This window comes from Gouania willdenowi, unplaced genomic scaffold (assembly GCF_900634775.1).
Source record: "Gouania willdenowi unplaced genomic scaffold, fGouWil2.1 scaffold_410_arrow_ctg1, whole genome shotgun sequence".
NCBI lineage: Eukaryota > Metazoa > Chordata > Actinopteri > Blenniiformes > Gobiesocidae > Gouania > Gouania willdenowi.
This window is the reverse complement of record NW_021145172.1, coordinates 1-13,000: the sequence shown is the minus strand read 5'-3', so window position 1 is coordinate 13,000 and position 13,000 is coordinate 1. Positions and strand designations below refer to the sequence as shown.

General features: G+C 44.7%; 1 long non-coding RNA gene across 1 annotated transcript; it reads left to right on the top strand.

Annotated features, from left to right (window-relative positions):
* The first annotated feature begins 10,937 nt into the window (after positions 1-10,937).
* LOC114460151 (uncharacterized) lies at positions 10,938-12,399 on the top strand. Its single transcript, XR_003673559.1, has 3 exons — positions 10,938-11,003; positions 11,413-11,593; positions 11,675-12,399. It is a non-coding gene; the product is annotated as an uncharacterized LOC114460151 (long non-coding RNA).
* Positions 12,400-13,000: the final 601 nt, after the last annotated feature.

Below are 13,000 nucleotides of genomic sequence, written 5' to 3'. Positions count from 1 at the left end.
AAGAAAATAAAGTAGAGGTATTCTACAAGTCAGTTTAAATCTAAACAACTTAAGGTAATATTGCATATTACGGTACATGTAACATAATGGAATGATGTCTTTCTGTCTATCAATTATCACCATGGTACATCACAGGTAAATAAGTCATGGAGCTTCCTCACCCATTCCCTCAGACAGGCCTTAAGTCCTGATGCACAGGAGAACATTCTACCACAACAACTCCCACTCTGAGCCACCATCAGACGTCCATCACACCACAGCACCATGTAGCCCACAGCTAACCTCCAGCTAACGGTAGCCACACAGAGATAACATCTCCACACTTTCACTGCTGACACCAGACGTAGAGCTCAGGACCAGCCAAACCAGCGACACATCTGGATAATCAACTGATCAATAATAAATAAAATAATGTAACTTTATTGATCACTCACTCATTCTCTGTATTTTGACCCATTATTCCAGAGGGGTAGCAGTGGGCTGCTAACTACAGACACCCAGGGAGCAGTTAGATAGTAGTTTATGAATATTCATAAAAACAGGCTAAAGATGGTTATTATCTGTGTTCCCTTCGTTCTGTGGTTATTATGTTTTAAAACTAAATCAAAATAACAAATAAACAGTGGTTATTTTGTTTTACTGACTTAAAACCAAAACAGAAATACAGAAAAACCAAATAAATCTTGTTTGTGAGATATTTGGATATTTACAGTAAATTAGAGGGAGAACTGAAGTCCTCCACAGGTCCTGGACCAGGTCTCCTCACACAATAGGACTGTTTAGGATTTATTTCAGCAGTTTTCTGCTCCTGTTTTCATTCAGTCTGTGGATGTTTTAGCTCGTATAAAGCTGCTCACGTTTAAAGTTCATTGTTTTATGGTGGAGGTGATCTTAACAGTGTTACAGTCCAAATAGTATCCAGATAATCTGGTGACTGACTATTTACTGTGAGGCTGGTGTGAGGAACAATGGATGTTAGAACTTCTACCATTTGATATATATATATATTTATTTTACATGTTATAATACCACTAACACAATGACAACACTAGCCTCTTTGCTGCTCTAGGACAGGTTTTCTTTTGGCCCCCCTTATATGGTGTTTTATATATCAAGCAATTGATATTTACATTATTGTTATATTATTATTTATATTATTAGTTATATTATTATTATCAGAATAATTTCTAACACTTACATAGTGGTCTATACCATACCACAAAGATACTTTACATAATTAGAAAACATGAGTAAAATTATTTTTTTTAACATTTGATTTTAATTTTGATAAAAGTGTTTCACATACACATATAAAAGAACACAAACAAGTAAATAAAAGCCAATTTTAATATCTTAGTAACAGGTTCAAAATACAAATTATTAATATTATTACAGTAAAGCATTGCACAAAAGCAAGATACAGAGATAGATAGATAGATAATGATGGGTTGGCTCATCAAATATTATTTTTAATTTAAATACTTATGACTAAAATGTTTTACTATTGATATTCACATTATGTGAAAAGATACAAAACTTCCAGATTTAACATAACAATACTATTTTTTTCACTATGTCTGTACATGCTGTCAAAGGTCAACAACTACAGTAAGTGCAATATTTTATAGACAGCAATACATGTTTTGTTATTGTAATTAAATAAATGAATTTATTTTATTGCATAATTGTGACCATCAACCACCAACAATATATATATATATATATATATATATATATATATATATATATATATATATATATATATATATATATATATATATATATATATATATATATATATACACACTGAACAATATACATACACTGAACAACAATATAAACACTTTAGTTTTTGCTCCCATTTTTCATGAGCTCTTAGACATATTTCCTCTTTTTAAGAGGTGTCACCCAGTAATTCATTGAGCTAATATTAATAATCATAATTAATATCCTCATTCATATAACCCATTATTAACTACCCTTATCCTCCTACAACTGTTTTTAGAGACAATATTACATACGTACACACTAAGCATGTGGAGATTAATTGATATGAATCGGTATCTAGATATAAACATGTGCGATGCAAGTGTATGGATTCATTCAGTGACATCGGTACAATTTACGGGTGAAATCGAGATGCATCGGTCACTGCGTGCCTGCATCAGTAAAATCCATGGTTGCATCCACTTTCTCATCCATCCATCCATCCATCCATCCATCCATCCATCCATCTGTTTTCTGATCCGCTTGTTCCTGTTCTCAGGGTCGCGGGCCAGTTTTTTATGATGTATTTCATTCTATCCAGTTTTTTTGAGGCACATTGAATGCACCATCAATGCTTCGAGTTTTGTTTTGAACACAGACTGAATCCAGGAAACATGTTGGTACCGCTACAAAGTTACAACAACACGTAAATCAGACGTAGGAAGATGGTAAACTTGACCAGAATCATGTGGTTTATAAAGAATGCTTTGCTGCTAAACCTGACACAAACTCAGAGGCTCACTATTATCGATATGGCGTTTCTGCTCTACCCCCCACCCATGTGTGTAGTTTGTGAGGGGGCAGGGAGGGCATTGGTCAAAAGTTTGCATTACAGTTTTCCCAATTTAATTAAAAGAATACAATTCTTAATATGATGTACATAATACACAAATACGTTAAGTACCATAAAACACAGGGACAGTACTTTATACATATATAATAATGTTTGATCTAAATTGAGTTGATTTATATTGATCATGTAAATGGAAACTGAAGATACAGATGTGGAAACTCCAAACATTTCCTCTCTGACTTTGTCAGACTCATCAATGACTGATTATTTGGTCAAATTTATACTAGTTTTTGATGAAGTAATCAGACATAATAATGCAGTTACAGCAGAATTAAAGAAACGATGAAAAGCTGAGGAAGCAGACACAGAGAAGGACAACTCAAAGGTCCCATGTCAGGACCAAACCCCACCAACCACCGACCCAGGAGATGTGCTAACACAGAACCATGAGTTAGCATCATGTGGTGAAGACTCCACAGAGAAACAGGCTCACGTTTCTTCATCTAAACCTTCTGTAGACCAACACTTTGAGCTGAAAGAAACATCAGAAAACTACAATGATGATGGTTGGGGTATGGTGACGAGTCCACCATCACCTGGACCAACCATAGACACAGTGGAGGTGCTAACACAGGATGAGGGTGTAGCTTCCAATGAAACAAGTAAAGATGGAGAGAAAACTGTGGGTCAGGACTTCTGCACAGCCTCCACAGAGACAGGAACAGCAGAAGAAGAATCAACGACAGTGGGGGGTGACGACGCATCACCCTTAAAAGACACCAACGATGAAGTGGTGAACGCTCGTTCTGGATTACAACCATTAAGAGATGAAATATCCACAAGCCCCGAAGAAAAGGAACAAGATGGTCAGAAATAGGATGGTTGGAAAAGATGAAAGATCAGTTAAATCACACGGGCACAATGGAAAGCTGGACATCTCATCTTCATCACCTGGACAAACATCCTCAGGAAAAGTCAAGACGGTATATGTTCTCGGTTCCATTGAAGGTGGTGACGTCACATCATCAGATGTGCCAAAATTCTCCATTGCAGTCCTGAAAACTCCCAAAGGAAACAAACTCGTCCTTTCACCTGAGGAACAGAAGACTGAACGGTTTTATAGATGTGTGAATGTCATCGATTATCTAAACCACGCGTCTCAGTTCTACGATGAGGACGGTATGAAGGAATGCAACAGAAGAAGCTCAAAAAAAACTAAAATGTGAGACTATTTCTTACTTACAATTGCAATCTTGTGTGAGTGACATTAGCAAAGGGTTCTTTGCTAGCCTGACACGCAAGGAGATGAAATAAAGCGTGGTATCTACAACGTCAGTGTCCAACAGAAGATGGGCAGGTTCTCAAAGTGGTCACTGCTCTAGTGAAGCGAGTCAACACTATAAGAAGTGCAATCATTATGAGAAAGAAATGCGTGTTTTGTTATTGCAATAAAATAAATTGATTTATTAATTAATTGTGACCATCACCAGCCCTCCCTAAGGACGGGAAAGAAATCTTTTATTACAGGCAGGATATAAAAAGGGAGAGCAGTGTTACACATAGGTGGGGGGGGGGGGGGGAGACTCAAGGAAGGAAATAGAAAGGGTGGGGAAGAATAGATTATTTTACAGTGAGAGTGAGATGTGCATATTGTGCTTATTATGTTGTGTAATCCAGCCAGTATAGTGACTAGTGTGAAGCTTAGCTATAAAGGTGGTGGCTGTGGACAGGGGGAATGAGTGAGTGGTAGTACCTAAAGCAGGTATTTGGGATCAACGTGTCTAAAGCCCAGTATGAGTTTTATCCCACAACCCAAGGCGTGCCAGTGAATCGTATACCAGTATATGTGCAAAAACCGCAACCGCAAACCCAGGAACTGCCCCGGGCCTGCAAATGCAGCCAGGCCAGCAGAAAGAGCGGGGGCCAGGGAGCCCCAGGCCACCCCCCCACAGCCGAGCAGCCCCCCAGACGCCCCCAAGATCACAGGCCGAGTGGCAGCCACCGCCCCCCACACACACATCAGAGGAAGCCCCAAGCAGCCGAGCACCCAGCGCATCCCGCCACCAACCCCAATCCCCAACCCAAAGGCCCCCCGCCAGCATCCTGCCCACCGCAACCCACCTACACCCAAGCACCCAACCCCCCAAGGGGAGGGCCCAGAGAGCTCCGCCGGCCCCCAGGCGCATCGACCGAGCACCCCAGAGCGTGCCACATTTCCTTTCCTTGATGCCGCCCGTGCGATGAGCCCTAAACGGTAAAATGGTAAATGGACTTGATTTATATAGAGTTTTATCACCACTGAAGCAGGCTCAAAGCGCTTTACATCTCAGCTTATTCACCCAATCACTCTCACATTCACACACCAGTGGGACAGGACTGCCATGCAAGGCACTAGTCGACCACTGGGAGCAACTTAGGGTTCAGTGTCTTGCCCAAGGACACTTCGACACATAGTCAGGTACTGGGATCGAACCCCCAACCTCTCGATCAGAAGACAACCCACTACCACCTGAGCCACGGTCGCCTAGACAGCCCCCCACCAAAGGGCCCAGCCACACCGTAGAGCCCGGCATGGTAGGGCGCGGCCTGCACCACCCGCCCCGGAAGACCTTCGCCAGGACCGGCCCACCCTGCTGGCCAGGCCCGCCGGATCCCAAGGGCACCACCGCAGGACAAGGGACCCCCAAGGGCGAGCCCCCAGGCCACACCCTCGTGGGGGCGTCCACCCACTCCAGCCCACAAACCGGCCACAACCCAGCAAGACCGCACAGCCCCAGACGGCGCAAGAACAGCAGCTCAGGCCCCGCCGCCCACCGGACAGCACCAGCCATGGGGCATGGGGGGGGGGCATTGTCAGAGCGACCGGCGGCCGCCACCGCGGGAGGGAGGCACCCCATTGGCACACAGCCGATGCAGAGCAGCAGCCCCCAGCTAAAGGCGCAGAACCAACCCACCCACCAGCAGGACAGACCTACCAAGCGGCCGATACCAACCTTGACCACCGGAACAGCTAGAGCCGCCCCCCAATAAAGAGCACCACCCCAAAGTGCCAAGCAACCCTGGTGTAGACGCAGGCCGCCTTGGACCCACACGCCGCGAGATGCATCCCCAAGGCAACCAGGAGACAAGATAAGCACAAAGCCCCACCCGTAGGAAAGGGGCACCCCTACGCCCCACCAGGCCGGCACCGCCCGGAAAGACCCTGCAAAGAGAGCACCCAGCAACACCCCTCCATGCCCCCCAGAGACCCACCGCCCCGCCACGCCCAATTGCACCCTCCCGATCTCTAAACGGCGGCCCAGCCATCAACAGAGGGGCCGGGCCCCCACCCGACAGGCCCAAATCTGTGAAGCTACCCACCACTCTGTTATGGTCCCTCTCCATTCCCCAATGGAGAGGCACTTCCCTATCCACTGAGTGAATGTGTGTGTTTAGTGAATGTATGAAGTGCTCTTAAAAAAGGGTGGATGGAGGAGAGCGGTGCTCCCCATCCAACCTATGTGTTTATATGTGTAAATGGTGCAAAAGCTCCGGAGGGTGGAAGTGGTGGTCTCACCCTCCGGGGGATGGTGTGTTGAGGTGTAATTAAAATTGGAGGGATTAGTAGGGCAGCCAGAGGTGGGAGTACCGCCCCTGTGCCACTACTTAGTAGCACAGGCGGCGGCCCCCTCCACACCCAGCCCCACGATCCAGCCCCCCAAGGGGTTGGGTATGTGAGTGTGGTGCAACAAGTGGGTGAGCCAGACCAGCTAGGAGTGAGTGACGTGAAGTGTCCATGTAGGAGGCCTGTCTGGTATGAGCCCGGCCCGTCTGCATGGCGAGCCACCGGAGAGGGTAGATGGCGCAGACGGGCACGCGGCACTGCGGGCCTCAGGGACGCGCCGAGCAGCACAACTGGAGACCCCCCGCGGCACCCCCCAAACCATGCCGGCCACATGGAGCACAGAGTTCTTCAGACGTTTACCGGTGCAGATAAAAGCAGTGTGATTCCTCCGCTGTGGAGCGAGGCCCTGGTGTCGGCCATTTTGGACCTGGTCTACGTTATGCTGAGAGAAAACATTAGAGATTTGGTTGCTTGGTTGGTTTCTGTTGCTGTTTAACATGAACCAAATAGATGGACTCCAGCAATAAGATCTCCAATAATAGCCCTAGAATTCAAAGAGTAGAGATGGACAATTATCAGATCATGGATTTTATTTAGTCTACATTGGTTTGGTTTTCTCCACCGATGTAGAACCAAACGATCCATGCTGTTGTTAGGGGCAACAGAATACAAACCAACATGGAACTTTGTGGACTTGATGTTAAAAAGATCACAATGCAATGATTGATGGTGTTATCAGGGTTTTCTCTGGTTTCTCTGGTTTCTCTTCACATTCCTGTGAAATGTTTAAAAAAGTTTATCTCAAACATGGACTTGTGTTCTTTCCTCACACGACTTCCTGTTCAACCAATTTTGTAAATGTTTGTATATTCTCTTGATTATCTGTTTAACACTATTTTTGCTATTATTCCTACTATTACTATCTTTGATACTGTTATTGTTGTCAGTTTCCTTTTGTTTTGATTTAACCCTGATCCTGCTGGGTTTTTGTACATAATTACTGTACCAATTGTGGAAAACTCTTGATTACAAATTTTTGGCACTCAATTAACAGTTTTGAAAAAAGAAAAAATTTCAATATTCTTTCTAATTTTTTGTATTTATATTTTATATCGACCCTGTTTGTTGTCTTTTCTTTAAAAAACACACACACACCAGTGTATTTTAAGTTTAACACATGAAGACATCTGTTAAAGTAACAGTGTTAGGTCTAAATACGTTAAGACCGTTGCTCAATCACAACTCAAGGAGAAAAACACTATCTGACTTAAAAGGCGACCAGAGGCAGAGGGGTGCGAGCTGCAGCTCGGAGAAAAACCCAACAAAAAGAGACACAAAAGTCCGATATAAGTTGAATTGCTCTGCGGTGATGCCTCAGAACTAGGTATTTATTAGGAAAACATAGACCACACCCAGAGGGGCTGTGCAACAACGCTCTGGGTGCAGTGTTAATACCATATATGGTAACACAAAAACTTTGGGGGAGAAAACAGCTCATATGTCCATGCAGTGGGTCACGTACACCCACACTGGCCCAAACTAGTTTAAACCAGCTGTGGTGGACAATGGATATGTTTTGCAAACACACACACAGTTAATCATGGATAATTTCATATTCTAACTATCGTTTAATCATTTAATTATAACTAATAAAGTAGTAAAAAACACACACACACTATAGCATATCTTACATATCCGCCCTGTTGTGGGTTTGGAAAACATCAAGCAGACGGGCGTCTTCACAGGTTTACCCGGTGCCATCATAGGACCAAAACAACAGGGATGACCACCGTGAGGTGGGGCGAAAACCCGACAGCTAGTACGGGAAAAATTCCCCACCGTCCCCCCCTGCTGGGGCGAACATCGATTCTGATCCACGGTGATCTGGAGACAGTTCAGAGTGTATGTACAAATGATGACCCAAAATCCTGGTGTGGAAAATGGGGCGTTAGGTCTCAGTGTGTTTTTGGAGTTGGTAAGGGAGGGTCAGAGGTTACTAGCACATGACCCTCAGTAGCAGTGAACCTTTACCGCTCACTGTGATGATGGGAAGGTGTGGCAGGGTCTTAGTCCATCAATGGGGCAGATGGGGAGAGACCCATAACATGGAGTTGGTACTCTGGGGAAGCCTGGACCTGCATAGCACCGATGATCATGTTGTCTATGCCTTTCTTCACACAGGGGACGATGCAGCAGCAGGCAAGACCAACGACCAGCAGCACAGCCAGAAGAGGGAGACCCAGACGTAGCAGAAATTGGAACCAGGAGCCTTGGAACAGCCAGTCCCACCCGGATGAATGGACATTGGACTCGTCAGCTGACATGGCACCTTCCAGGTTGCGGAGTGTTTGCAGGGCGTCTTCGATGGACTCCGAGGAGTTATTAGGTATGTATGTACAGCAGGTAGCACCCACCATAGCACACACACCACCTGTGGAAGCTAAAATCGTATCTAAGGCCATACGGTTCTGAATAGCCATTTGCGCGGTGGCCGCTGTTCTAGCATTCATTTTGTTATCAACAGCTAAAGTAGCATTAAGAAGCATGTGAAGGCGGTATTGGAGGGTCTCTATCATAAGGGAATTCTTACCCACGCCTATGTTAGGAAAAAGAGCAAGAACGACTTTTTGGCTAGTTGACCAATGTCTATGTTCGTGAGGGACGTTTGAGCCCCATATTGGATCATGAGGGGTGAAGGTTATAATCTCACGACGAGAACGACTAGGCATTGTCATATGAACTATGAAAGACCCATCTGTGACTGCTACTGGTACACAAACGGCTGACATATTAATTGGAGGGGAAGGATAAACTTTGTCACCGCACTTCAACCAAACATTGTCTCTAGCAAACATTGGGGCAACCGTACTGACGTTCTGAACGGTGGCACAATGGTTTATGTCTACTGATAGTAGGCCTTTGGTGCTAGTTGGTGGACCAATAAATCGTACGCATAAAGGATAGCAGTGAGTATAACTACCACAAGGGACAGCATTCGTGTTTAGGTGTTTAGCAGCCTGACCTAGGGGTTCGAGGGTCTTTAGCACTGGTAAAACAGGAGGGCACGAGATCATGGACTTATTTTGTAAACAATCTAGCACGTTCTTTGAGTCAGGGGCTGGCAGGGACGCAGACAACAAAGTTGGGGATGTTACAGCATGCGGCAGATGTGAGCAAACATAGCAACTATCATTAGTTACTGTTCGTGCAGATAGTTCTACCATACGGTACCAAGAATTAGCGCGCAGACGATGATGGACGTGATTATTATGCTCAGACAGTAATGCGAGTAACGAGTCAGGTTCTTCTGCTGGCATGGGTTTAGCATTGATAACTTGTATATTCTGTCTAGCCTCAGGAGACAACACTATGTCCATACGTGGTTTAACTACAACGGGAGTGGCCGGAGGTGTAATACAAATATTCACCCAAAAGGTGGGATCCGTTCCTTGTACATCAGGGCAGAATCCCATAACTAAACAAGAAGGAGGTACCGCGGTGGTGTTAACGGTTAGGAGTAGGATGTTTTGTTTTTGGACAATTGTTTTTCGCAATGACAGATATGCCGCTGTAACGGTACGTGTAGATGGTGTGAGGGGCCAGGTAATAGGGGTGTAGCTTGTATGGAGGGGTACGTCAGACCAACCATGAGCAGACCATGTTTGGTCTGCTCTCCGGACTTGCATGTACCAATCATAATTTGCATAGTCCTTACCATGTTTCCATGGTTTGTAGCCTTTATTAGCCAGGGCCTCTAGTGGAATTGTAACGTCACTTAAAATGTCCGGTATTTGTGGTATGCACATAATGAGGCTAAGGCCCTTGGGGCATCTACCTGTGTAATCATACCAAGGTGAGCTTAGAGCCCCTGCTAGCACTTCCTGGGATCCCACGAGGAGGAGGAGGAACAACAGATCTATCTCTGTGTTTTACTAGGGTGTATCACCTGCTGTGGTGGGTTTCAGTACCTTTTTCCCGTGTGACTGGTGTATCCACGTTTGCCTTTCAGCTATCTTAAATGCAGTTGGTGTGGTTAGCAGAACTGTGTAAGGACCGTCCCACCGTGGAGTACACCAGTGTTTCACTCTGGCCAGGGCCTGTTTGTTTGTTCTACAGCCTTTTTTAATCTGTTTTTAATGGTACCATTGTTGCGTTCTACCAATCCAGCACTGGCTGGGTGGTAGGAGCAGTGATGTTTTAATTCAATGCCCATGGCTTCTGTCAGCAGGAGTATCACTCTGTTAACAAAATGGGGTCCATTGTCGCTCCAAATCTGTCGTGGGATGCCATGTTGAGGTATTATACGTGTCAAAAGGGCCTTTGCCACTGTCATTGCATCATTTGTTTTAGCGGGCACTATGGTGACCCATTTTGAGAATGAGTCCACCAGAACCAAACAATACGTATACCTCTGAATAGTGTGCAGTGTTATGAAATCCATCATAATGACCTCAAAAGGATATGTACCAGCTGGTGTTTTACCCCGAGGGGGCCTAACATTACCCTGAGGGTTATGACGGCAACAGATGATACACTGACGACAAAAGTTTTTTAAAATGGGTTTGGAGTCCTAGTGGTATATGAAATGACTGTTTGACTATGTCTACCATCCCTCCTGTTGAGACATGGGCCAACCCATGGCTCATTCTAGCAACGACGTCAAACAAACATCTAGGCAAACACGGCTTGTCATTTAACATATATATTCCAGAGTCATTTTTAACAGCACCTTCAGTAACCCATTTTGCTTTTTCATTTTCAGGAGCATTAGCATGCATATCAATCAGGACTTCATCCGGCAAGCCAAGTGGTACAACATCAACAGGCAACAACTGAACAGTAAGTGCTTCAGTAAAAGCAGCTTTTTTAGCTTCAACATCAGCTTTCGCATTACCCAGAGAGACAGCATCAGTGGCGCCAGTATGTGCCTTGCATTTACATATCGCCAATGATGTAGGTAAGAGGACTGAAGCAAGAAGGTCTTTTAACAGGGAGGCATGTTGCACAGGCCTACCACTAGATGTCTTCATACCTCTCCTAGCCCACTGAGCAGCAAACACATGAACTGTGGAGAAAGCATACTGGCTATCAGTGTAAATTGTGACTTTCTTGCCTTTAAAAAGTCTACAGGCCTCTGTCAAGGCCACGATTTCAGCTGCCTGTGCAGACTGATTTCCAGCCAATTTGCCTGATTTTGACACAGTGTCGCATGTAACTACTGCATAACCAGTATGATTTGTTCCATCAGGTGCTTTGGAGGAGGAGCCATCTACAAAAACTACATCTCCGTCTTCTAATGGAATGTCTGTCAAATCTGGACGTGGTTTGCATGTCACCGACACTAACTGTCCACAGTCATGCGGTGTCCCATCGTCAGCTGTTGGTATCAATGTAGCTGGGTTAAAAGCAGCACAGCGCTTTAGAGTGAGGTTGGCTGGTGTCAACAAGGTATTAGTAAGGTGTAAAAACCTGGCAGGAGATAAGAATGACATTTTTGTTTGTGTCAACAGGATGTCAACTGCATGGCTGACTAACAGTGTCAAAGGATGGAACAACACTACTTCAGCAGACGCGTGCACAGCCATGGCTGCGGCGCAAACCGCCTGAACGCAATGGGGAAGCGCCCTAGCCACATCATCTAATCGTTTAGAGTAATAGGCTATTGGTCGTTGCTTCTCACCATATTGCTGTAGTAGTACTGATGTCATGTAACCGTCCTTACAGTCAACAGACTGTGTAAATGGCTTGTTGTAATCTGGCAGCGCCATCACCCCTGTTCCTGTTATGATTTGTTTCACTTTTGTAAATGCTTCTTCCGCTTCAGGTGTCCACTGCAAAGGTGCGCTTAAAGTTTGATGTGTATCTAACATTAGGTTCTGTAATGGGGCAGTTATGATGGCATAATCAACGATCCACGACCTGCAATAATTTGCTAGGCCTAAAAAGGCCATCATTTGTCTGACGGTAAGCGGTTTTGGTGCCATTTGTACTGCTTCCCTACGTGATGTAGTAAGTTCTTTCCCTTCAGCTGAAATGTTATGTCCAAGGAATGTTACTTTTTCCTGTGTAAATTGGAGTTTTTCCAATGAGGCCTTATTTCCTGTTTTTGCCAAATGTGTGAACAGCCTGATTGCCTCTGTTTCATTTTCCGCTTTGGTGGGACTTGCCAATAAAATGTCATCAACATAAACAATTATCTGTGTGGTCTCTGGCCACGTGTGGTGGCTGATGCATCTGTTAATCTCCGCTGAAAAAATCGTAGGGCTGTCACAAAACCCTTGTGGAAGGCGAGTGTAAGAATATTTTTTGTTCTCAAATGTGAATCCAAACCACCCCTGCGCTGTACTATGAAGAGGGATGGAGAAAAATGCATTACTTAAATCAATTACAGTGAACCATTTTTGATGGGGTTGTAATTCATTTAACAATGTGTGTGGGTCTGGTACATTTGGAGCTCGTGATTTAACAGCCTGATTTACTGCTCTTAAATCATGCACCATTCTCCAGCCACCCTGTGGCTTTTTTACAGGGAAGATGGGGGTGTTGCATTCAGCTGCGTCATGTTCCTGTAACACGCCTGCAGTAATTAAATCATTAATAACAGGCTTTATTCCTTCTTTTGCATCTGATTTGAGTGGATATTGTCTAATTCGAGGCCTGTGGGATGTGGCTGGATCTATGGTTACAGATGTTGCGGTTGTCATAAGTCCAACATCTGTTTTTGATGTAGCCCACAGACATGATGGTACTGAAGGAAAGTCATCTGAAGTCAGAGTGCACACAGACAGTCATGCATCCAAATGCACAGCAGGGGGCGCCAAAGTACACCAGTTCAA